The sequence below is a fragment of the Microcaecilia unicolor genome, chromosome 2, assembly GCF_901765095.1.
Source record: "Microcaecilia unicolor chromosome 2, aMicUni1.1, whole genome shotgun sequence".
Lineage (NCBI taxonomy): Eukaryota > Metazoa > Chordata > Amphibia > Gymnophiona > Siphonopidae > Microcaecilia > Microcaecilia unicolor.
Genome location: NC_044032.1, coordinates 363683069 through 363708288, shown reverse-complemented (window position 1 = coordinate 363708288; position 25220 = coordinate 363683069). Strand labels below are relative to the sequence as shown.

The 25220-nt window shown below is 50.9% G+C and overlaps 1 protein-coding gene across 4 annotated transcripts in view; it reads left to right on the top strand.

Moving 5' to 3' along the window:
- Positions 1 to 25220, top strand: part of RBPMS (RNA binding protein, mRNA processing factor) — a 502608-nt gene that overhangs the window by 464349 nt on the left and 13039 nt on the right. The window contains exon 7 of one of the 4 annotated variants that reach the window (XR_003941071.1): positions 9238 to 9342. The exons of 2 other annotated variants lie outside the window; for them this stretch is intronic. The gene's annotated coding sequence lies outside the window, so the exon portion shown is untranslated. Of the gene's footprint in view, positions 1 to 9237; positions 9343 to 25220 lie in introns of those variants that run through there. One more of the 4 variants, XM_030194521.1, reaches the window with a different exon arrangement.

Here is a 25220-nt window from a genome sequence, read left to right as displayed (position 1 = left end):
ATCATAATATCTGTATAAATGTGAAGTCAGTTAAATTTCATATGCGTTTTTCCTCTGGACGTTTTGTTGAAAACATTGTAATGCTTCAGCATTCAAACATGAATGATAGGAACAGAAGGCAGGATATCCAAAGGGGTTTATAAGAGCTTTAGCGACAGTCATTAAAAATATAAACCCCTTATTTGTAAATTTTCAGCAACACCACCCTCCTTATTCTATAGAGTATGCTGATAGGTGCCAAAAGGGAGGCGAAACAGCACTTAGGGGCCTGAGTACATGTAGGAGCTATTCTATAAATTGTTGCCCAAGTGATCTAGCGTATAACCAGGGGTGTAGCCAGACCTCGAGGTGGGAGAGGGCTAGAGCCCAAGGTAGGGGGGCACATTTTGATCTGCCACCCCTCCACTGCCTCACCACCCTGCCACTCCCCACCCACTGTCACCGCTATTAACATATCTTTTGGCTAGCAGGGGTCCCCAACCCCCGACAGCTGAAGCCTTCGTTCAGCGCTGGTCTCCGGCGCCACCACATTGCCTGCCTGCTCTCTCTTCCCCTTACGTCTAGCATGCTTCTTTTAGTGAAACGGAGCTCGGTCAGTTTCACTAAAAGGAGCATGCCGGACGTGAGGGGAAGAGAGAGCAGGACAGGCAATGTGGCGGCGCCGGAGACCAGCGCTGAATGAAGGCTTCAGCTGGCGGGGGTTGAGAACCCCCGCTAGCCAAATCAGGGGCCCAGAGCAAATTTGGGGGGAGCCCAAGCCCCCATGGCCCCACGTAGCTACGCCACTATGTATATTCATGATTGTTCAAGCTAAGTTATCACGATTTTTATTATAAGATGAACTTTCCTTCCTGAATACCTACTCCATTCTGTCTCCTCTACCTTAACTATGTATTTCTTTTTTCCGTAACTGGTAATCACCACTACGGAACTATGTAAGCCACATTGAGCCTGCAAATAGGTGGGACAATGTCGGATACAAATGTTATAAATAAATAAATAAATATCTGCAAAGGGGAGGGGCATGGGCACTCCAACTATTTAAGCATGCACTTTATTGAATACTCTCAGGTGCCTAACCGCTGGATTTAGGCGCACTTGTTTACGCCTGCCATAGAGGAGGCATAAGTGATGGCACCTGAATTTAGGTGCCTAATTGTGGACTTAGACTACTGTTCTATGATGGATTAGACACACAAATTTGCCATTATAGAATATTAGTTTGGCACCTAGATTTTGGGCACCTTTTAGTGCCTCTTATAGAATTGTCTTCTATACAGACAGTACCAGGGGCATAACCAGAAGTTGATCTGGAGGAATGATGGCAGGTAAAGATCATATGGCCTATCCAGTTTACCCATCCAACTTATACCCAGTTCTAAGATCCCTTCCCCTGCCTTCGAGATTCTTTGTTTGTCCCATGCTTCCTTGAATGCAGATACAATTCTTGTTTCTACCACCTCTGTAAGGCTGTTCCAAACTAGAGCGTGATACGGTAATCATTACCATGGTAATATCGCGGGTATGGGGAATTTTAAAAACTTTTCTCCGAGGACAAGCAGGCTGCTTGTTCTCACTGATGGGTGACGTCCACGGCACCCCCTCCAATTGGAATCTTCACTAGCAAAGACGTTTGCTAGCCCTTGCGCGCTGATGCGCACCGCGCATGCGCGGTCGTCTTCCCGCCCGAACCGGCTCGTGTTCGTCAGTCTTCTTTTGTCCGCGACGATCGTGTTTTGCCGCCGTTTCGTGCCCCTCAGAGGACCTCGCGCGTCTTTCATGTTTTTCAAAAAAAAAAAAAAGAGAGAGAACCTTTTTCCCGTATTTCTAGTCTTTTCCCAGCGTAAGTTTTCTTTCGCTTTCGGGAGCGGCCTTGTTGGCCGCCCGCACGGGTTTTTTCCCCCCCCTTTTTGTATCGGTGCCTCTTGTCATCATCGCAAATTTTGATTTCGCTGGCGCGATTTTTCCGCCCATGACATCGAAGCCTTCCAGCGGCTTCAAGAAGTGCACCCAGTGCGCCCGGGTAATCTCGCTCATTGATAGGCACGCCTCGTGTCTTCAGTGTCTGGGGGCTGGGCACCGCCCGCAGGCCTGTAGTCTTTGTGCTCTTTTGCAAAAGAGGACTCGGGTAGCGAGATTAGCCCAGTGGAACGTTCTGTTCTCCGACGCTTCGATGGCATCGGCATCTAGAGATTCGTCGGGGGCGTCGGCAGCACCGAAGTCTTCGGAGACCGCATCGACATCGACTGCATCGAGGCGTCCTCCTCCTGCATCGTCGGTACCGAGGCTTCGGAAGAGTGCGTCGGCGTCGGTGGTACCGGGACCCCCTCTGGTGCTGATGTCGCCGGACGGTGGTGCTTTGTCTGGAGTGCAGGTGAGGGCTGTCCATTCCCCTGCTGGTGGCGGTGAGCCTTCGGGTAGGTCTCCGCCTGCCCTGAGGGCTCCTGCGGTACAGCCCCCCCGGGATCGACCTTCTTCGGCCCCGGCCCCGAGGAAGCGACGTCTGGATTCAACGTCCTCCTCATCTGTACCGGGGAGCTCCGGTGACATGCTTCGCTCGAAGAAGTCGAAGAAGCATCGTCACCGGTCACCTTCCCGACTTGGTACCGGGAGCTCTGGGTCGCCGAGGGAGTCGGCACCCAGCAGGCATCGGCACCGGGAGGACCGCTCACCCTCCATCCAGGAGGTGTCGGTGCGCTCTACCCCGGACAGCCCAGTACCGCCTCCATGCCCAGAAAGATTCTGACCTCGACGCCTGCACCAGCTTCTCAGTCTTTTTCTACAGCCGCTCTGCACGAGAGTCTCCGGGCCATTCTTCCTGGCATTCTGGGAGAGCTGATGCATCCTTCTCCTCCGGTACCGGGGGTGCTTGCGCCACCGGTGCCGTCGAGTGAGGCGACAGCTGGCCCTTTGCCCGGGGTGAGGTCCCTGGTACCGGTGCCACTTGCAGTACCGGTTTCGGCGGCCTCCCAGGTGGACTCCCCGACGACGTCGGGGGAGGGAGCTTCGCCGCTGCCGGCCAGGGAGTCCACCTCTCGACGCTTCCACCGTGGCCGTGGTTCCACGGAGTCAAGACGGACACGGCTTCAGACACAGGTCCGTGAACGTGTGTCTGATACCGATGATGAGGCCTCATGGGAGGCAGAGGAGGACATCAGATATTTCTCTGACGAGGAGTCTGATGGCCTTCCTTCTGACCCCACTCCCTCCCCTGAAAGGCAGCTTTCTCCTCCCGAGAGTCTGTCTTTCTCGGCCTTTGTCCGGGAGATGTCTACAGCCATCCCCTTCCCGGTGGTTGTGGAGGATGAGCCAAGGGCTGAAATGTTTGAGCTCTTGGACTATCCTTCTCCACCTAAGGAAGCGTCCACAGTACCCATGCATCATGTCCTGAAAAAGACATTGCTGGCGAACTGGACCAAGCCACTAACTAATCCCCACATTCCCAAAAAGATAGAATCCCAATATCGGATCCATGGGGACCCAGAGCTGATGCGCACTCAGTTGCCTCACGACTCTGGTGTGGTGGATCTGGCCCTGAAGAAGGCTAAGAGTTCTAGGGAGCATGCTTCGGCGCCCCCAGGCAAAGACTCTAGAACCTTAGACTCCTTTGGGAGGAAGGCCTACCATTCTTCCATGCTCGTGGCCAAGATTCAATCTTACCAGCTCTACACGAGCATCCATATGCGGAATAATGTGCGGAAGCTGGCGGACTTGGTTGACCAGCTCCCTTCTGAGCAAGCCAAGCCGTTTCAGGAGGTGGTCAGGCAGCTGAAGGCTTGTAGGAAATTCCTGGCCAGAGGGGTATTTGATAGCTTTGATGTTGCATCCAGGGCCGCTGCTCAAGGTGTGGTGATGCGCAGACTCTCATGGCTGTGTGCCTCTGACCTGGAGAATAGGATCCAGCAGCGGATTGCGGACTCCCCTTGCCGTGCGGACAACATTTTTGGAGAGAAAGTCAAACAGGTGGTAAAACAGCTCCACCAGCGGGATAACGCTTTCGACAAATTCTCCCGCCGGCAGCCTTCAGCATCTATCTCTTCAGGTAGACGTTTTATGGGGGAAGGAGGTCTGTTCCCTACTCTTCTGGTAAGTGTAGGTACAATCCTCCCTCTCGACAGCCTGCGGCCCAGGCTAAGCCCCAGCGCGCTCGCTCTCGTCAGCAGTGTGCACCTCAGCAAGGCCCCACAGCTCCCCAGCAAAAGCAGGGAGCGAGCTTTTGACTGGCTCCAGCAGAGCATAGCTGAGATCAAAGTGTCTGTGCCGGACGATCTGCCGGTCGGGGGGAGGTTGAAAGCTTTTCACCAAAGGTGGCCTCTTATAACCTCCGACCAGTGGGTTCTCCAAATAGACTGGCAAGGATACGCCCTCAGTTTGGCCTCCATGCCTCCAAATTGCCCACCGGGAGCTCAGTCTTTCAGCTTCCAGCACAAGCAGGTACTTGCAGAGGAACTCTCCGCCCTTCTCAGTGCCAATGCGGTCGAGCCCGTGCCCTCCGGGCAAGAAGGGCTGGGATTCTATTCCAGGTACTTCCTTGTGGAAAAGAAAACAGGGGGGATGCGTCCCATCCTAGACCTAAGGGCCCTGAACAAATATCTGGTCAAAGAGAAGTTCAGGATGCTTTCCCTGGGCACCCTTCTTCCCATGATTCAGGAAAAAGATTGGCTATGCTCTCTGGACTTAAAGGATGCTTACATGCATATCCCGATACTGCCAGCTCACAGACAGTATCTCCGATTTCGTCTGGGAACGCGTCACTTCCAGTACTGTGTGCTACCCTTTGGGCTCGCCTCTGCACCCAGGGTGTTCACAAAGTGCCTGGCTGTGGTAGCAGCAGCGCTTCGCAGACTGGGAGTGCACGTGTTTCCTTATCTCGACGATTGGCTGGTGAAGAACACATCCAAGGCAGGAGCTCTACAGTCCATGCAGATGACTATTCAACTCCTGGAGCTACTGGGGTTTGTGATAAATTATCCAAAGTCCCATCTTCTCCCAGTACAGAGACTCAAATTCATAGGAGCTCTGCTGGATTCTCGGACGGCTCGTGCCTATCTCCTGGAGACAAGGGCCAACAATCTGTTGTCCCTCGTCTCGCGGGTGCGAGCGTCCCAGCAGATCACAGCTCGGCAGATGTTGAGATTGCTTGGCCACATGGCCTCCACAGTACATGTGACTCCTATGGCTCATCCTCGCATGCGATCTGCTCAATGGACCCTAGCTTCCCAGTGGTTTCAGGTTGCTGGGGATCTAGAGGACGTGATCCACCTGTCCACAAGTTTTCTCGAATCCCTGCACTGGTGGACGATTTGGTCCAGTTTGACTCTGGGGCACCCTTTCCAAATTCCTCAGCCGCAAAAAGTGCTGACTACGGATGCGTCTCTCCTGGGGTGGGGAGCTCATGTCGATGGGCTTCACACCCAGAGAAACTGGTCCCTCCAGGAACAAGGTCTACAGATCAATCTCCTGGAGTTACGAGCGGTCTGGAACGCTCTGAAGGCTTTCAGAGATCGGCTGCCCCACCAAATTATCCAAATTCAGACAGACAACCAGGTTGCCATGTATTACATCAACAAGCAGGGGGGCACCGGATCTCGCCCCCTGTGTCAGGAAGCCGTCAGCATGTGGCTGTGGGCTCGCCGTCACGGCATGTTTCTCCAAGCCACATATCTGGCAGGCGTAAACAACAGTCTGGCCGACAGGTTGAGCAGGATTATGCAACCTCACAAGTGGTCGCTCAACTCCAGAGTAGTGCGCCGGATCTTCCAAGTGTGGGGCACCCCCTTGGTAGATCTCTTCGCAACTCGAGCCAACTACAAGATCCCTCAGTTCTGTTCCAGACTTCAGGCCCACGGCCGACTGGCATCGAATGCCTTCCTCCTGGATTGGGGGAAGGCCTGCTGTATGCTTATCCTCCCATACCTCTGGTGGGGAAGACTTTGTTGAAACTCAAGCAAGACCGAGGCACCATGATTCTGATTGCTCCTTTTTGGCCGCATCAGATCTGGTTCCCTCTTCTTCTGGAGTTGTCCTCCGAAGAACAGTGGAGATTGGAGTGTTTTCCGACCCTCATCACCCAGAACGAAGGGGCGCTTCTGCATCCCAGCCTCCGGTCTCTGGCTCTCACGGCCTGGATGTTGAGAGCGTAGACTTTGCCTCTTTGGGTCTGTCAGAGGGTGTCTCCCAAGTCTTGCTTGCTTCCAGGAAAGATTCCACTAAAAGGAGTTACTTCTTTTTATGGAGGAGGTTTGCCGTCTGGTGTGACAGCAAGGCCTTAGATCCTCGCTCTTGTCCTACACAGACCCTGCTTGACTACCTTCTGCACTTGTCTGAGTCTGGTCTCAAGACCAACTCTGCAATCAGTGCATACCATTACCGTGTGGAAGGTAAGCCGATCTCGGGGCAGCCTTTAGATGTTCGCTTTATGAGAGGTTTGCTTCTGTCAAAGCCCCCCATCAAACCTCCTACTGTGTCATGGGATCTCAATGTCGTTCTCACCCAGCTGATGAAACCTCCTTATGAGCCACTGAATTCATGCCATCTGAAGTACTTGACCTGGAAGGTCATTTTCTTGGTGGCAGTAACTTCAGCTCGTAGAGTCAGTGAGCTTCAAGCCCTAGTAGCTCATGCTCCTTATACCAGATTTCATCATAATAGAGTAGTCCTCCGCACTCACCCTAAGTTCTTGCCGAAGGTGGTGTCGGAGTTCCATCTGAACCAGTCAATTGTCTTGCCAACATTCTTTCCCCGTCCTCATTCCTGCCCTGCTGAACGTCAGCTGCACACATTGGACTGCAAAAGAGCATTGGCCTTCTGTCTGGAGCGGACACAGCCCAACAGACAGTCCGCCCAAATGTTTGTTTCTTTTGATCCCAACAGGAGGGGAGTGGCTGTGGGGAAACGCACCATATCCAATTGGCTAGCAGATTGCATTTCCTTCACATACGTCCAGGCTGGGCTGGCTCTTGAGGGTCATGTCACGGCTCACAATGTTAGAGCCATGGCAGCGTCTGTGACCCACTTGAAGTCAGCCACTATTGAAGAGATCTGCAAAGCTGCGATGTGGTCATCTGTCCACACATTCACATCTCATTACTGCCTGCAGCAGGATACCCGATGCGACAGTCGGTTCGGGCAGTCGGTGCTTCAGAATCTGTTTGGGGTTTGAATCCAACTCCACCCCCCTAGGCCCATTTTTTATTCTGTTCCAGGCTACACTCTCTGTTAGTTGAATAAGATGTTAGGTCAATCTCAGTTATGTCCTCGCCGTTGCGAGGCCCAATTGACCATGTTTGTTGTTTTGAGTGAGCCTGGGGGCTAGGGATACCCCATCAGTGAGAACAAGCAGCCTGCTTGTCCTCGGAGAAAGCGAATGCTACATACCTGTAGAAGGTATTCTCCGAGGACAGCAGGCTGATTGTTCTCACAAACCCGCCCGCCTCCCCTTTGGAGTTGTGTCTTCCCTTGTCTTTGTCTTGCTACATACGGGACTGACGAACACGAGCCGGTTCGGGCGGGAAGACGGCCGCGCATGCGCGGTGCGCATCGGCGTGCGAGGGCTAGCAAACGTCTTTGCTAGTGAAGATTCCGATTGGAGGGGGTGCCGTGGACGTCACCCATCAGTGAGAACAATCAGCCTGCTGTCCTCGGAGAATACCTTCTACAGGTATGTAGCATTCGCTATATAGTACTACCACAGTAATGGTAAGACATTACACGATAGTGCCACTGGAGCGGGGCCCACCATTACTTTATCCCTGTGGTAATGGGGATAAAGGTCTGTCCGCTTCCCCCCCCCACCCCCTTCTGAAATTACCTTAACTTGCCCTGGTGATCTAGTGGCCTCTACGGGGCAGGAAAGAAACCCACTCTTTCCTGCCACTGCCTCAGCTCTGCCCGATATGGCCACCGAAACTTCAAGCAGCGTCCTTTTGAGACTTCCACTTCAAGTCTCGGCAGCCATTTTGAAGAAGCGGCAGTATCAGACAGAGCAGCAGTAGTGGCAGTAAAGAGCAGGCTTCTTTCCTGCTCCAAAGAGGCCACTAGACCACCAGAGCAGTACTAGGTAGAACAGGGAGCAGGAAAGAGTGGGCTTCTTTCCTTCCCCGAAAAGGCCAGCAAGTAAACCAGCCAGGCAAGCCAGCCCGTCAGCTAAGCCAAGCCAACCATCTAACCAGTCATTTATCCTCATTTTTTTTTAATCCATGAAGCTGGTCATACAGCTGAGGATCAGTGGATTCAGTTAAACGTGGAGACAGTCAATGATTTTTCTTCATGGATTAATATAATAAAATGAACTATATTATTATTATTAGTGTTTCATTATCTTATTAAATATTGATATTTGACTGGATGCTGTTTGTCTCCGACTCAATGGACTAGTATAAGTGTTGTAGGATCTTATGTGGGAAATCAAAGTTTGCCTAACTTCTGCTTCTCCTATCAGCTGGGGATGCTGCAGAAGATATGTTAGCAGCCACTGCCAAACTTGGGATGCACACATACAGAGTGCTTAAGGGATCTATGGTGTATAACCTTCTAGCCAAGCACTGTAATTATTATGGGAGTGCAGATGGGCTAAAAGGGGGTTTAAAATGGATGGAACTTTCCAATGAGTGTGAATGATGGCTTATGACACCCCAACCCCAATAGAGGCCAATTTTAGTATATTGGAAGTTCAAAAAAACCAGGAGGAAAATATCGGGCTTTAAAATTTTTAAATATTGTTAAAGATATAGGAGTCCTTTTACTAAGGTGTGCTAATAGATTTAGTGCATGCTAAATACTACACTTAACACACACTAATTCATTAGTGCACCTTAGTAAAAGGATCTCATAGTGGGCCATTGGCCAATGTTACTGTGATATAATGATTAATACATCAAAATATCTTTTGAAGGAGCTTGATTTTGTTGATTTGCACAAGACTAATAAATTACAATATGATTATTCTCAATCCTTTAAGCATTTTGCAACTTCTGTTGATGTATTCCCTAGGAGTAATCCTGCTGAGGGTGAGGAGGGAGAGAAATGGAGCCTAATAATGAATATGCCAGCAGTTGCCTTGTACAATACAACAAGGAAAATCAAATAGAAACATAGCAACAGATTTTACTTCCTGATTTTTAAATCAGCCCCCCCCTCCCTCCCTCCCTTCCAAAGAAAAAAGAATTATTTCAGTGCAGGCTCTGCTTATCTGCTAAAGAACTATTAATGTTTTGTCAATATTTTTCCACATGCCAGGTGTCAGGTGTGTGATGGTGGCTACAGTCTGTCTTGCGGGTGTTAACGTGTTTTCATCATTGGCCACTGCTGTCTTTGGCTCTTCTGCAGAACTTCAGTGTGCTGGTAAGTTAGAAAGCTGACGCTCATCCCCTCTGGGACTGCAACCAGCAGGAGGTTTAAAATCTGAAAAAGACGATCAGCTCAATGGTCAGCCTCCATGGTTGGCATTTTTTTTTAAACAGTAACCATGGTGGTTAAAAAAATTCAAATATTCAGTACTAGTATTCAGATAATGGCTGGCATTGAATATCTGGATAGAGCAGTGACCAATGGAATTATCCAGAGAGAAGCGATATTCAGTTAATGATCCTGGTAAGCTATCGGAACAACATAGGATGGCCATTTTGATGTTTTGGCTAGATAGCTTATCTGGATCACCAACTGAATATCGCTGTTCTCTGGATAAGTTTGGGGCCTCCATGCTCTGTCCACAATACTATCCAACCCTGTCTGGGAAATGTGATTTGTAATCTATAACTAATTAGTGTTGAAAAGTGATATTTAACACTCCAGCCACAGGGCAGTGTGTACAGCTCTCCGACGAGAAGTTTGAGAGTCCTGTCCAGTATTTCCTCACATTATCTTTTTAGAGTATTCCAGGTTGCTGATGGATTACATCATTACTCAAGCTAAGAGTCAGAGGGATGAAGAGAGGACCCAATAAGAGAGAGGGAGAGAGTCCAGGGTAGTGGGGAAAAGGGGAGAAATAGAACAGGCACCTGGGTAAGGGAGCTCTTACACACCTCTTACTGCCACCGTTGAGAGGTAGCCTTGGAATATTCAATTTTAGGAAACTTCTATTGATTTATCTGTCTCATTAGCCTGGAGGACTTTGACGTCACTTTGTTTCAGGTCTCTTAGATTCAGTCCTCTAAGACACGAGACTCTCTGGTAGACAGAAGATCTGTAAAGACAGTTTGGAGGAAAGGTCTGAATACATTTAGTTCAAGTCCAAAGCTAATGTGCATATTTTGATCATGCTGAAAACATAGGCTAAGATATTAAAAAAGGAATTATCAACATAACATCAGGTGATCTATGGATAATTTATTTAATTTATGCCCTCTTCTTGAATAAACTAATCAAGATTATGTTTAGTACCCAAACTCAATATGTAAACAGTATCTTAGGCCTCAAACTATCTCCGTAGGGAAACAAATAACATTTTAAAGACATTCTAAATAATATGATTGAGACCATAGTTTGATTATTAGCATTTGTATAGCGCTACCAGATGCATGCAGCGCTGAACAAGTCCCTGCTCAAAAATATCAAGCAGACTGAATAGATTTAATGCAGTCCTTCGTTTCGGCGCAACAAGCACCTGCCTCAGGAGTCAGATATTCCAATCTAGTTGACAATGGAAAATTGTTAGCCAGTGAATAGCAGTACAGGGATATCAGCCAATAAGTCTCACTGTAACACTGTCAAAATGATGAAACAACAACGTGTAGAAATGAGATCGTTTATGTGTCAAAAAAGACAGCATAAACTATCTCATTTGTACACGTTGTTGTTTCAACGTTTTGACAGCTAACAATTTTCCATTGTCAACTAGACTGCATCAAGTCCATTCAGTCTTCTTGATATTTTGGATTTATCAGCCTTTGAATCTTACACATTTTTAGTATTATCAATAAATTGTTTCCCCTGGTTGGAATTACATTTGTCTCCCCCTGTTGTTTTTCTTTGTTCTTGTGTTGTGCTTTGGGGGCAGTCTTCTTTTTTCATTGAATCTGTTCACCAATCCATAGCCATTGACTTGAAGGCTTTCCTTCTCTATTCTTCTTTCCCCAATAATACAGTTTTCCTTAGTGTCCCTCCGGACCAGCCCAGAATGTGACTGATGGGTTGTGCACACTTTCCAGCAGGTGGAGACTGAAAAAACTGTGACTCTAGGAAGAGCCAATAAGAGCCCTTGCCAGCTAGAGAAGATCCAGTAATCTCAGTCTCCAGCAGGTGGAAGGTGGTGAGCCCTTCGGTCTCATTCCAATATACTTCTCTATTTTTCTGCTGTATTTCTCTTAGTTGGTTTCTAGCTCTTTTTCTGTGCATCCGTTAAAAAAAAAAAAAAACAAAGGGAGAAGCATGTTAGTTGGAGGCAGAGGTCCGTGGGGGTCTCTTAGTGCCTCGGGGGTGCCAAACTCGGGTGGCCGGGTCCCTCCCCAATGTCCTCCCTGATATGGTTTTGAGCTGTGTTTGAATTAAAAAAAAGAAAAAAGGCCAGCTCAGCATGAAAGAAAATTCAGCACAGAAAGACCGCTTCCTCAGGCTCTTCGGGGGAAGAGCTTTAGAGGCAGGGAGAGGCAGCCGCAATAAAAAACAAAACAAAAGAGGTGAAAGTTTGGGTTTTGCTTTGCTGTGGTTAAACAGGAAGACAGCTCCCGTTTCTGCCCTTTCTGCGGCTAGCCTCTTCTTTTTCTTTTCTTTTCTCTGCTCGATTTCGGCGCTTTAAAAAAAAAAAAAAGATGCGATGGCAGAGAAGCTCCGCCGCTGTTCAGTCTGTCGGCGGCGAGGGGTCAGTTCGAGCAGTACTTGTAAATTTTGCACTGCAGTGGAAGCATCTTCGGGGGAAGGGGCAGGGATGTCTCGATCGGCGGCGGCGGCTGGGGGGTCCAATTCGGGTGCTTCTGCTGTGACTGGTTCAGCTCCATTGGTGGCTCCGATTTTGGCGGGAAATGCCACCATCTTGTCTTCCCCCTTGATCACTGCATCCCTGCCTGCAGTGCCAGTCTCCCTGCCAGTTCCGAGTCTGGCTCTTGTTTCTTCGGCGGGTGAAGGAGGTTTCAAATGTATCAAGCCTTTTTGCTGCATAAAGCTGTTCCTGTAGAAGCTCCTAGGAAGAGATCTCAGGAGGGGTAATTAGTGTCTGCAAAATGGCTCAGGCAGTCCTGGGATATAGAGGAGGATTTTTCTTCTGAACCTGACCAGGAAATGCTCTCTCTAGAAGACCCAGATTTGCTTCCCGAGGGTCAACTGTCTGAGGATTTAGTTCAGCCTGATGATGCAGTGGAGGCTCTCCCTACAGGTGGTGAGAATCCTATATAATAATTCTCACCTCCAACAGGATGTGCTTGGGACCGTGCCTGCCGGAAGTGGTCTGCTGGGCAGGCACGTACTGACCTCAGTGACATCAGTGACAGACAATTTGGCAAAGCAAAACAATCTGAGTGCTGGCCATTAGGACACAGGGTTGATAGGAGAGTTTTAAAAGACTGAAGGAACCAAAAGTGTTAAATGGAGGGGGGGAGTTCTGAACGACTGAAAGACATGAACATTTGGGAAAGGAAAACAATCTGAATGCTGGCCATTAGGACACAGGGTAGATAGGAGAGTTTTAAAAGACTGAAGGAACCAAAAGTGTTCAAGGAGGGGGGCAAGTTCTGAATGAATGAAAGAAATGAAAATTTACGAGAGGAACACAATCTGAATGCCGGGCATTTGTACACAGGTAGATAGGACACTTTTTTTTTTAAATGAAGGACGTGAAAGTATTACATCTTGGGGGAGGGGTGAGGAGGAAAGCGGTGGGGTATCCGGATACTGGGCATTAGGGCCACGGGGGTACATAGACTTTTGAAAGCCTTAAGGAACCCAAAGTGTGGGAAGGAGGAGGAAAAGGAGGGGAGGGAACGGGGTGAGGGGCATTAGGAACAGGGGAGGAGGCCCTGTCACACACTCTCATTCTCACACACACACTGTCACACAGACAGTCTCACTCTGTCACACACCCGCACATTCACTCTGGCTGTCTCTCTCAAACATACACACTCCCAGGAAAACCTTGCTAGCGCCTGTTTCATTCGTTCCAGAAACGGGCCTTTTTTACTAGTTTTTCATAAAGACAACCTATAGGAACTTAGTTCTCTAGTTTCCACTACCTTGCGTTTTGAGGAGCAGGAGGCTTCGGTGGCGGGGCTCAGAAAAATTGATGCTGGTGAAAGGTATTCGACGACCGGATAGGACCTTTCCGATGCATCAAGATATTAGGGACATCATTCAGGCACAGTGGGAGGTTCCTGATTCTGCCTTTCGTCTCGCTAGGTCTGTGGTCCGGCTTTATCCCATTCCGGATTCCGACAAAGAGCTTTTGCGTCCTCCAGTTGTGGATGCGGTAGTCTCCGTGGTCACCCAGCAGAATACGGTGCCCGTAGATGGTGGTACCGCTTTGAAGGATGTCCAGGATCGCCGTATAGAATCCCTGTTGAAGAGTTGCTTTGATGCCTCCACGTTGGCAGTGCAGTCTGCTATTTGTGGTTCCTTGGTGGCAAGAGCTTGTTTTCACTGGTCTGAGAGGTCTTAAATCATGCTTCAGATTACCTTTTGGCGATAGATTCTGAGATAACGAAATTGGAAATTTAGCGGATGCTCTTTACGATTTGCTTCGAGCCTCTTCTAAGTCTGTAGCTTTATGTGTGGCGGCCCGTCGCTGTCTTTGGCTTCGTGGCTGGTCTGCGGATGCGGCCTCTAAATCGAAGCTTACTAAATTTCCCTTTAAGGGTTCCTTACTGTTCGGTGATGAGTTGGACAAGTTGGTTGGAAGCCTCGGGAGAGTCTACAGTCCCGAGGCTTCCTGAGGATTATCCCAGAAGGTCTGGCTGTGGTGTTTTCTCTGGCCATGGTAGAGGCCGTGATTTTGATCAGTATAGGCCGGGCAAAGTGGTTCCGGTTCAGCGTTCCAGGTTTTTTCAGAGGACCTACTCCTTTCAGGGTAATTGTAGAAGGGGTATGGAGATGGGAAATTCCTTCTCGTCTTCCTCCCGTCCTCAACAATGAAGGTTTGCGGGCCAAGCCTCCGATTCTGGTAGGGGCTCGGTTGATGCAGTTTTATTGGAGGTGGGCCCAGATTACTTCCATTCAGTGGGTTCTAGAGGTTATTCGAGACAGTTACGCACTAGAATTTGCTCGTCCTTTGCCAGATGAGGTTTTGGAATCCCCCTGCCGCTCTCGGCTCAAGGCCATGGATATCAGGGACACTCTACGCAGACTTCTCGATCTTCAGGCTATTTTTCCAGTTCCTTTGGCAGAGCGTTGCAAAGGTCATTACTCTATTTCCTTGTTCCCAAGAAAGAGGGTTCCTTCAGGCCGATGCTAGATCTCAAGACGGTCAATTGAACCCTCAGAGTGCCTTCGTTTCATATGGAGACACTGCAGTCGGTCATTGTGGTGGTTCGGCCTGACAGAGGCCTACTTGCACATCCCCATCCATCCTGCGCATCAGCATTTCCTTCGCTATGCGGTGCTGGGCCAGCACTTTCAGTTTTGAGCTCTCCCCTTCGGGCTTGCGACCGCTCAGCGAATGTTCACCAAGGTCATGGTCGTAGTGGCAGCAGCCCTCAGAATGGAGGGCATTCTACTCCATCCTTATTTAGATGATTAGTTGGTCAGAGCAAAGTCTTACCAAGAGAGCGTTCAGGCCACAGCTCGAGTGGTAGACTTCTTGCATTCCCTAGGTTGGGTAGTCAATGCGCAGAAGTCACCTCCAGCCCTCTCAGTCATTGGAGTACCTGGGAGTGTGTTTCAACACACAGCAAGGCCGGGTCTTTCTTCCGTTGGCCAATATGCTCAAGCTGCAGTCACAGATTTGCCAGTTATTGCAGTCTCCGAGGCCAACGGCCAAGGATTATCTTCGTCCTATGTTCCATGGCGACGACAATCGAGGCAATGCCCTGGGCCACGGCTCATATGAGGTCTATGCAGAGGTCTCTTCTATCTAGATGGTTCTTACAGAAAGGCACACTGCATCAGAGTTGTCTCTTTCTGTACAGGTGAGGAGCAGCCTCCACTGGTGGCTACAGGACACCAATCTGACCAAGGGAATGCCTCTGGATCAGCCCAGCTGGATAGTGGTCACAACGGATGCCAGTCTCAAGGACTGAGGAGCTCACTGTCAAGGGCAGTATGCTCAAGGCCTGTGGTTCACTCAGGAGAGGTCTTGCTCGATCAATCTGTTAGAAACCAGAGTGATCCGGCTAGCGCTGCAGACCTTTCTACATCTGTTGTGGGGCAAAGCAGTCCACATTATGTCAGACAATGCCACGGCAGTAGCTTATATCAATCGGCAAGGGGGGACGAGAAGTCGGCAGTTGGAGCTCGAAATGTCATAACTGTTACAGTGGTCGGAAGTACATCTGGTCACTCTGTCAGCGGCTCTTGTAGCAGACATGCAGAATCTTCAGGCAGGCTTTCCCAGTCGACACACTCTAGATCCCGGAAAGTGGACTCTAAGAGACGTAGCGTTTCAGTCAGTAGTGCAGTGCTGGGGCCTTGCCAAGATGGATCTGTTTGCGTCCACTCACAATGCAAAACTTCCTCTGCTCTTCAGTTGTCACAAGGATCCCAAAGCGCAGGGCGTAGACGTACTTCTTCAGCCCTGGCCGGCTGGTCTTCTATGTGTCTTTCCTCCGTGGCCTCTGATAAGCCGGCTTCTTCAGAGAATCGAGACGCACAGGGGCTGAATTATTTTAGTGGTGCCGGATTGGCCTCGCAGACCTCCTGGTGCAGGGTCCAGTGATTCTTCCGGATCTGGGTCATTTCTGTCTTACAGCCTGGCTCTTGACGGGCGAGGTTGACAAAGAGGGGATACTCAGCAAGCGTGATTGCCACAATGCTTCGCTCTCATCGATGCTCTGCCTCGCTGAATTATGTTTGCACTTGGAGGATCTTCAAGGCGTGGTGTGAGGAGCTCGATATCTCTCTCTTTCACGCATCGGTTCCACAGATTTTAGATTTTCTGCAGCATGGATTTGACAGGGGTCTGGCTTTGGCCTCCCTTAAGGTACAGATTTGGCCTGTCGTGTTTTCAGGGTTGTATTCATGGAAAGTCTCTAGCTAGCCACCTGGATGTCCTCCGGTTCTTGCGAGGGGCAAACCTCCTTTGTTCTCCAAATTGGTGTGTTTTTCCTCATTGGGACCTTAATTTGGTGCTCTCGGTACTTACCAAACCTCCCTTTCAGCCCTTGTCTGCTTGTACTTTGAAGGATTTGACTCTCAAGGCAGTGTTTTTAGTGGCTATCGCCTCGGCCAGGCAAGTCTCGGAGTTGCAAGCTCTTTCGTGTAGGTTGCCATCTTTGCAGTTCAGCTCAGATCTGGTGATTCTGCGACTGGTTTCTTCCTTTCTACCCAAAGTGTTGTCTCATTTTCATTTATCTCAGTCGATAGTATTGCCTGTACTAGGTTCTTCCTCTGGAATGGAGGAACAGTGTCGCTTGAAATGTTTGGATGTAGAGAGTTCTGAAGCATTATGTAAAGTCTATAGAGGAATTTTGTTGGTTCGATTGGTTATTTATTCTGCTAGGAGGTTCATGCAAAGGGCTTATGGTTTCTAAGCCCACTATTTCCTGCTGGCTTAAAGAAATGATAGCTCAGCTTACTTTCTTTCTAGGAAGACCATTCCAGACAGAGTTAAAGCACACTCTACCAGAGGTCAGGCAACTTCTTGGGCAGAGCGTTGTCTGGTTCCTCCTGAGGACATTTGTAGGGTGGCGACTTGGTCTTCGATGCATTCTTTTTCGAAGCACTATCGATTGGACATCCTGAGTCGTCAGCAGGCTGTTTTCTTATTGCTTTGTTACTTCCCATCAGTCACATTCTGGGCCGGTCCGGAGGGACGCTAAGGAAGGAGAAATTAGACCTTACCTGCTAATTTGCTTTCCTTTAGTCCCTCCGGACCTGCCCAGATCCCCCCTTCAGATATTCTGTTTCTTCAAGAGTTACCTAAGGTTTTTTCTTGGGAGCTGTGTTGCTTGTTTGCAGTTTCTTTTAGAAAAACAAACAAAAAAAACCCCACCTATTTCAAGCCAGATTTCTATGGTTCAGTACGTCGCCTGTTGTGCATGATATGAAGGGGCATGTAATTTGGACACTATTTTTTCTGTGGCATGTACCCTGTGTTGGCAATGTGTCAGTGGCTGCTTAGGCTTTCGGATGCAAAGACAATTCCTTACTGGTTTGCTTCCTTCTGCTTTGGTACTTTACTACTGGATCTTTCTCTAGCTGGCAGGGGCTCTTATTGGCTCTTCCTAGAGTCACAGTTTTCTCAGTCTCCACCTGCTGGAAGGCATCACATTCAGGTCTTGTCCGGTGGGACTAAAGGAAAGCAAATTAGTAGGTAAAGTCTACTTTCTCCATAATTTCCTTAGCCAGCGCTATCCATGGATGTGGTAGTACTGCAAAATATCTTTATAGCGCACTTCGACACTATCAGATATTCTCCGAGGACAAGCAGCCTGCTTGTTCTCACTGATGGGTGACGTCCACGGCAGCCCCTCCAATCGGAACACTTTACTAGCAAAGGCCTTTGCTAGTCCTCGCGCGCCGATGCGCACTGCGCATGCGCAGCCGTCTTCCCGCCCGAACCGACTCATGTTCGTCAGTCTTCTTTTGTCCGCGCTCAGGACGGTCGTGCTTGCGCCGTTCGTGCCCCTTAAGTTGACCCTCGCGCGTCTTTGAGCTTTTTGCTTAAGAAAAAAAAAAAAGGATATTGGAAAAAGACCTTTTCGGTCTTTTTCCCCTTCCCGTATTTCCAGTTTTTGACCCGCTAAGTTTACTTTAGTTTTCGGGGTAGGCCCTTTTGAGGCCTCGGTTCGAGTTTTTCTCTCCCTCTTTTTGGTGCCTTTTCCGCCATTACGAGTTTTGATTTCGCCGGCGTGATTTTTCCGCCCATGTCATCGAAGTCTTCCAGCGGCTTCAAGAAGTGCACCTAGTGCGCCCGGGTAATCTCGCTCACTGATAGGCACGCGTCGTGTCTGGGGGCTGGGCACTGCCCACAGGCCTGTAGTCTTTGCGCCCTTTTACAGAAAAGGACTCAAGTAGCGAGATTGGCCCAGTGGAACGTGTTGTTCTCGGGCTCTTCGTCGGCAACAGCACCGGGGGTATCGAGTGCATCGACGTCGACAGCGTCAAGACCTCGGCGTCGACTGTATCGACTGCATCGAGGCATCGACCCTCTGCATCGTCGGTACCGAGACATCAAAAGGCTGCGTCGGCGGTACCGGTGGTGACGTCCACGGCAGCCCCTCCAATCGGAACTTCTCTAGCAAAGGCCTTTGCTAGTCCTTGCGCACCGATGCGCACCGCGCATGCGCGGCCGTCTTCCCGCCCGAACCAGCTCGTGTTCGTCAGTCCCATATATAGCAAAATAAAGACAAGGGAAGACACAACTCCAAAGGGGAGGCGGGCGGGTTTGTGAGAACAATCAGCCTGCTGTCCTCAGAGAATACCTTCTACAGGTATGTAGCATTCGCTTTCTCCGAGGACAAGCAGGCTGCTTGTTCTCACGACTGGGGTATCCCTAGCCCCCAGGCTCACTCAAAATAACAAACATGGTCAATTGAGCCTCGCAACGGCAAGGACATAACTGAGATTTACCTAACAATTTTTCAACTAACTGAGAGTGTAGCCTGGAACAGAATAAACATGGGCCTAGGGGGGTGGAGTTGGATTCTAAACCCCGAACAGATTCTGAAGCACTGACTGCCCGAACCGACACTCGCGTCGGGTATCCTGCTGCAGGCAGTAATGAGATGTGAATGTGTGGACAGATGACCACGTCGCAGCTTTGCAAATCTCTTCAATAGTGGCTGACTTCAAGTGGGCCACCGAAGCTGCCATGGCTCTAACATTATGAGCCGTGACATGACCCTCAAGAGCCAGCTCAGCCTGGGCGTAAGTGAAGGAAATGCAATCTGCTAGCCAATTGGATATGGTGCGTTTCCCCACAGCCACTCCCCTCCTGTTGGGATCAAAAGAAACAAACAATTGGGCGGACTGTCTGTTAGGCTGTGTCCGCTCCAGATAGAAGGCCAATGCTCTCTTGCAGTCCAATGTGTGCAGCTGACGTTCAGCAGGGCAGGAATGAGGACGGGGAAAGAATGTTGGCAAGACAATTGACTGGTTCAGATGGAACTCCGACACAACCTTTGGCAAGAACTTAGGGTGAGTGCGGAGGACTACTCTGTTATGATGAAATTTGGTGTAAGGGGCCTGGGCTACCAGGGCCTGAAGCTCACTGACTCTACGAGCTGAAGTAACTGCCACCAAGAAAATGACCTTCCAGGTCAAGTACTTCAGATGGCAGGAATTCAGTGGCTCAAAAGGAGGTTTCATCAGCTGGGTGAGAACGACATTGAGATCCCATGACACTGTAGGAGGTTTGACGGGGGGGCTTTGACAAAAGCAAACCTCTCATGAAGCGAACAACTAAAGGCTGTCCTGAGATCGGTTTACCTTCCACACGGTAATGGTATGCACTGATTGCACTAAGGTGAACCCTTACAGAGTTGGTCTTGAGACCAGACTCAGACAAGTGCAGAAGGTATTCAAGCAGGGTCTGTGTAGGACAAGAGCGAGGATCTAGGGCCTTGCTGTCACACCAGACGGCAAACCTCCTCCATAGAAAGAAGTAACTCCTCTTAGTGGAATCTTTCCTGGAAGCAAGCAAGATGCGGGAGACACCCTCTGACAGATCCAAAGAGGCAAAGTCTACGCTCTCAACATCCAGGCCGTGAGAGCCAGAGACTGGAGGTTGGGATGCAGAAGCGCCCCCTCGTCCTGTGTGATGAGGGTCGGAAAACACTCCAATCTCCACGGTTCTTCGGAGGATAACTCCAGAAGAAGAGGGAACCAGATCTGACGCGACCAAAAGGGAGCAATCAGGATCATGGTGCCTCGATCTTGCTTGAGTTTCAACAAAGTCTTCCCGTCCAGAGGTATGGGAGGATAAGCTTACAGGAGACCCTCCCCCCAGTCCAGGAGGAAGGCATCCGGTGCCAGTCTGCCGTTGGCCTGAAGCCTGGAACAGAACTGAGGGACCTTGTGGTTGGCTCAAGATGCAAAGAGATCTACCAAGGGGGTGCTTCACACCTGGAAGATCTGTCGCACTACTTGGGAGTTGAGCGACCACTCGTGAGGTTGCATAATCCTGCTCAACCTGTCGGCCAGACTGTTGTTTACGCCTGCCAGATATGTGGCTTGGAGCACCATGCCCTGACGGCGAGCCCAAAGCCACATGCTGACGGCTTCCTGACACAGGGGGTGAGATCCGGTGCCCCCCCTGCTTGTTGATGTAATACATGGCAACCTGGTTGTCTGTCTGAATTTGGATAATTTGGTGGGACAACCGATCTCTGAAAGCCTTCAGAGCATTCCAGACCGCTCGTAACTCCAGGAGATTGATCTGCAGATCGCGTTCCTGGAGGGACCAGCTTCCTTGGGTGTGAAGCCCATCGACATGAGCTCCCCACCCCAGGAGAGACGCATCCGTAGTCAGCACTTTTTGTAGCTGAGGAATTTGGAAAGGACGTCCCAGGGTCAAATTGGACCAAATCGTCCACCAATACAGGGATTTGAGAAAACTCGTGGGCAGGTGGATCACGTCTTCTAGATCCCTAGCAGCCTGAAACCACTGGGAAGCTAGGGTCCATTGAGCAGATCGCATGTGGAGGCGGGCCATGGGAGTCACATGAACTGTGGAGGCCATGTGGCCCAGCAATCTCAACATCTGCCGAGCTGTGATCTGCTGGGACGCTCGCACCCGCGAGACGAGGGACAACAAGTTGTTGGCCCTCGCCTCTGGGAGATAGGCACGAGCCGTCCGAGAATCCAGCAGAGCTCCTATGAATTCGAGTCTCTGTACTGGGAGAAGATGGGACTTTGGATAATTTATCACAAACCCCAGTAGCTCCAGGAGGCGAATAGTCATCTGCATGGACTGTAGAGCTCCTGCCTCGGATGTGTTCTTCACCAGCCAATCGTCGAGATAGGGGAACACGTGCACTCCCAGCCTGCGAAGCGCCGCTGCTACTACAGCCAAGCACTTCGTGAACACTCTGGGCGCAGAGGCGAGCCCAAAGGGTAGCACACAGTACTGGAAGTGACGTGTGCCCAGCTGAAATCGCAGATACTGTCTGTGAGCTGGCAGTATCGGGATGTGCGTGTAGGCGTCCTTCAAGTCCAGAGAGCATAGCCAGTCGTTTTCCTGAATCATGGGAAGAAGGGTGCCCAGGGAAAGCATCCTGAACTTTTCCTTGACCAGATATTTGTTCAGGGCCCTTAGGTCTAGGATGGGACGCGTCCCCCCTGTTTTCTTTTCCACAAGGAAGTACCTGGAATAGAATCCCAGCCCTTCTTGCCGGATGGCACGGGCTCGACCGCATTGGCGCTGAGAAGGGCAGAGAGTTCCTCTGCAAGTACCTGCTTGTGCTGGAAGCTGTAGGATTGAGCTCCCGGTGGGCAATTTGGAGGTTTTGAGGCCAAATTGAGGGTGTATCCTTACCGGACTATTTAGAAAACCCACTGGTCGGAGGTTATGAGAGGCCACCTTTGGTGAAAAACTTTCAACCTCCCCCCGACCGGCAGATCACCCGGCACTGACACATTGATGTCGGCTATGCTCTGCTGGAGCCAGTCAAAAGCTCGTCCCTTGCTTTTGCTGGGGAGCCGAGGGGCCTTGCTGAGGCGCACGCTGCTGACGAGAGCGAGCGCGCTGGGGCTTAGCCTGGGCCGCAGGCTGTCGGGATGGAGGATTGTACCTACGCTTACCAGAAGAGTAGGGAACAGTCTTCCTTCCCCCATAAAAACGTCTACCTGTGGAGGTAGAAGCTGAAGGCTGCCGGCGGGAGAACTTGTTGAAAGCGGTATCCCGCTGATGGAGCTGCTCTACCACCTGTTCGACCTTCTCTCCAAAAATATTGTCTGCTCGGCAAGGCGAGTCCGCAATTCGCTGCTGGATCCTATTCTCCAGGTCGGAGGCACGCAGCCATGAGAGTCTGCGCATCACCACATTTTGAGCAGCGGCCCTGGACGCAACATCAAAGGTGTCATACACCCCTCTGGCCAGGAATTTTCTGCACGCCTTCAGCTGCCTGACCACCTCCTGAAATGGCTTGGCTTGCTCAGGAGGGAGCTTGTCCACCAAGCCCGCCAACTGCCGCACATTGTTCCGCATATGTATGCTTGTGTAGAGCTGGTAAGACTGGATTTTGGCCTCGAGCATGGAAGAATGGTAGGCCTTCCTCCCAAAGGAGTCTAAGGTTCTAGAGTCCTTGCCCGGGGGCGCCGAAGCGTGCTCCCTAGAGCTCTTAGCCTTCTTTAGGGCCAAATCCACAACTCCAGAGTCGTGAAGCAACTGAGTGCGCATCAGTTCTGGGTCCCCATGGATCCGGTACTGGGACTCGATCTTCTTGGGAATGTGGGGATTACTTAGAGGCTTGGTCCAGTTCGCCAGCAATGTCTTTTTTAGGACATGATGCATGGGTACTGTGGACGCTTCCTTAGGTGGAGAAGGATAGTCCAGGAGCTCAAACATTTCAGCCCTGGGCTCGTCCTCCACAACCACCGGGAAGGGGATGGCCGTAGACATCTCCCGGACAAAGGCCGCAAAAGACAGACTCTCGGGAGGAGAAAGCTGCCTTTCAGGGGAGGGAGTGGGATCAGAAGGAAGGCCATCAGACTCCTCGTCAGAGAAATATCTGATGTCCTCCTCCTCCTCCTCCCACAAGGCCTCACCATCGGTATCAGACACAAGTTCATGAACCTGTGTCTGAAGCCGTGCCCGGCTCAACTCCGTGGAAACACGGCCACGGTGTGAGCGTCGAGAGGTAGACTCCCTCGCCAGCACCGGCGAAGCTCCCTCCGCCGGCGGCGTCGGGGAGCCTTCCTGGGAGGCGACCGCAATCGATACCGCAAGCGGCACCGATGCTGGAGACCTCACCCCGGGCAAGGGGCCAGCCGGCGCCTCACTCGACGGTACCGGTGGCACAAGCACCCCCGGTACCGGAGGGGAAGGGCGCAACAGCTCTCCCAGTATCTCTGGAAGGACGGCCCGGAGACTCTCGTGCAGGGCGGCTGTGGAGAAAGACATAGAAGCCGATGCAGGTGTCGAAGTCAGAGTCTGTTCCGGGCGCGGAGGCTGTTCCGGGCCGTTCAAGGTGGAGCGCATTGACACCTCCTGAACAGAGGGTGAGCGGTCCTCCTGGTGCCGATGCCTACTGGGTGCCGACTCCCTCGGCGACCCAGAGCTCTCGGTACCGATGCGGGAAGGAGACCGGTGTCGATGCTTCTTTGACTTTTTCAAACAAAGCATGTCACCGGAACTTCTGGGTACCGACGAGGAGGACGTAGAATCCAACCGTCGCTTCCTCGGGGCCGAGGCTGAAGAAGGTCGGTCTCGGGGGGGCTGTACCGCAGGAGCCCTCAGGGTAGGGGGAGACCCACCCGAAGGCTCACCGCCACCAGCAGGGGAATGGACAGCCCTCACCTGCACTCCGGTCGAAGCACCACCGTCCGACGACATCAGCACTAGTGGAGATCCCGGTACCACCGACGCCGACGCAGCCTTCCGATGTCTCGATACCGACGATGCAGAGGGTCGATGCCTCGATGCAGCCGATACCGCCGATGCCGAGGTCGGAGGTCTTGACGCTGTCGACGTCGATGCACTCGATACCCCCGGTGCTGTTGCCAACGAAGAGCTCGAGAACAACACGTTCCACTGGGCCAATCTCGCTACCTGAGTCCTTTTCTGTAAAAGGGCGCAAAGACTACAGGCCTGCGGGCGGTGCCCAGCCCCCAGACACTGAAGACACGACATGTGCCTATCAGTGAGCGAGATTACCCGGGCGCACTGGGTGCACTTCTTGAAGACGCTGGGAGACTTCGATGACATGAGCGGAAAAATCACGCCGGCGAAATCAAAACTCGTAATGGCGGTAAAGGCACCAAAAAGAGGGAGAGAAAAAAACTCGAACCGAGGCCTCAAAAGGGCCTACCCCGAAAACGAAAGTAAACTTAACGGGGCAAAAAACTGGAAATACGGGAAGGGAAAAAAGACCGAAAAGGTCTTTCTCCAAATTCCCTTTTTTTTTTTTTTGATAGCGAAAGTCCAAAAGACGCGCGAGGGTCAACTTAAGGGGCGCGAACGGTGTAAAACACGACCGTCCCGAGCGCGGACAAAAGAAGACTGACGAACACGAGCCGGTTCGGGCGGGAAGACGGCCGCGCATGCGCGGTGCACATCGGCGCGCGAGGACTAGCAAAGGCTTTTGCTAGAGAAGTTCCGATTGAAGGGGCTGCCGTGGACGTCACCCATCAGTGAGAACAAGCAGCCTGCTTGTCCTCGGAGAAAAAATGGACTACATTTATCAGATGACTAAACTAACGGCCATCCAGAACGGTCAAATGGTTGCTTTTCATAAGATCTGGGACATTTATCAACAATGGTGGTTACCTACAACAGGGTTGGTTACTAAGACACACTGATTTTTCGGGATATAATTGCTTTTTATGAGATACCTAGGTCTCAGTAGCAGCTCTGAAACTTTGGATTTGCTTGTGCTGGCTGTATGAGGGAGGGGAAGGGGGAATGGATAGGGTTTTGTTGTGCTTACCACTGGCTGTATTATTGTGTTGTTGTATGGAACTTATGTTCTTTAATGTAAGTTTCAAATAAAGAAAATTTGAGATAAAACAAATAGGAGGAAATATTTTTGTACTCAAAGAATAGTTAAGCTCTGGAACTCATTGCTGGAGGATGTGGTAACAGCAGTTAGCATATCTGGGTTTAAAAAAAGTGTGGACAAGCAGTGGCGTACCAAGGGGGGGCGGTCCGCCCCGGGTGCACGCTGCTGGGAGGGTGCCGCGCGCCTGTCGGCTCTTCGTTTTCATGCTCCCTTTGCCCCGGAACAGGTTACTTCCTGTTCCAGGGCAGAGGGAGCATGAAAACGAAGAGTCGGCAGGCGCGCGGCACCCCCCCCCCCCCCCCCCCCAGCGGCATGCACCCGGGGGGGGGGGGTTCTTTCGTCGTGGGGGGGGACGTCGCGCTGTTCCGGGGGGCGGGGCGCATCAGCGATCCGCCCCGGCTGTCAGCCCGCCTAGGAACGCCACTGTGGACAAGTTCCTGGAGGAAATATCCATAGTCTGCTATTGAGAGAAACATGGGGAAG